An 876-nucleotide genomic window follows, 5' to 3' on the forward strand; every position below is an offset into this window, starting at 1 on the left:
CTTATCGCACTTGTTCGGACCCAACCAACTCTAGGAAATCATATCACTCAAAAATTCAATTTTAAGATAATCTCATTGATAAAATCGATCAACACTAAATAATCTACGATAACGTTAAGAATACGAACGGCAAGGCAGTTACACAGTGAATTACCACAAACTACTGAGCGTGTATCCAAATTAAAATGCCTCATTTAAGAATCCTTCCGTCGCTTGCGATATATATGTCGATCTCAAAACGCGTATGTGTTCACGCTTTCAATATCCTAAACTTTAAAACCAAATCCTACTATCTACAAATGAGCAGTAGTAATTGCGGGCCAGTTGATGTATTCCTTAGACTTTCTCATCGTATGTTCTCGAACAGGGAAAAGGTCAAAAGCAACGTATCACAATCCTATATAGGTGTTGATTCTGGCAGACAACATAGCGGGGTTTGCAAAATACGGACAGAGGACGCGCCAGTTCTGACTGCTGCATAATGTATATCACAACTTGTCGATCTCCAGAATCACGCAAAATCGGTGTAAATAGAATAAAACGTATATAAATTTGGAAAAAGTCTCTGCAGTTGTGAGTCTGCTTTTTGAAAATTTTCTCGGCCAGAATCGAACTGACGACCCTCACGGTGTAAACATGATGTGATAACCCCTACACCACGAGAAGATGACAAGAGCTTAGAATTAAAATATAAAAATATATAAAACGATTTTATTTTAGAAGTATATATATATATATATAAATTTTTTTTTTGTTGAAGTGCGAAATGCCCGCTTTTCACAGTCTCCACAGCGTTTGTTGTGGATTGTCACGCGTTTTTCATAAATAAATATTTATGTAGGATGTATGGACACTAAGGTTTCATTTACAGGATGT

At 36.4% G+C, this 876-nt stretch overlaps 1 non-coding gene across 1 annotated transcript; it reads right to left on the reverse strand.

Annotated features, from left to right (window-relative positions):
- Window positions 1-593: 593 nt before the first annotated feature.
- Window positions 594-666, reverse strand: SARC_30292. Its single transcript has one exon. It is a non-coding gene; the product is annotated as a tRNA-Val (tRNA).
- Window positions 667-876: the final 210 nt, after the last annotated feature.

Source organism: Sphaeroforma arctica (assembly GCF_001186125.1).
Source record: "Sphaeroforma arctica JP610 unplaced genomic scaffold supercont1.4190, whole genome shotgun sequence".
In the NCBI taxonomy this organism is placed as follows: domain Eukaryota; class Ichthyosporea; order Ichthyophonida; genus Sphaeroforma; species Sphaeroforma arctica.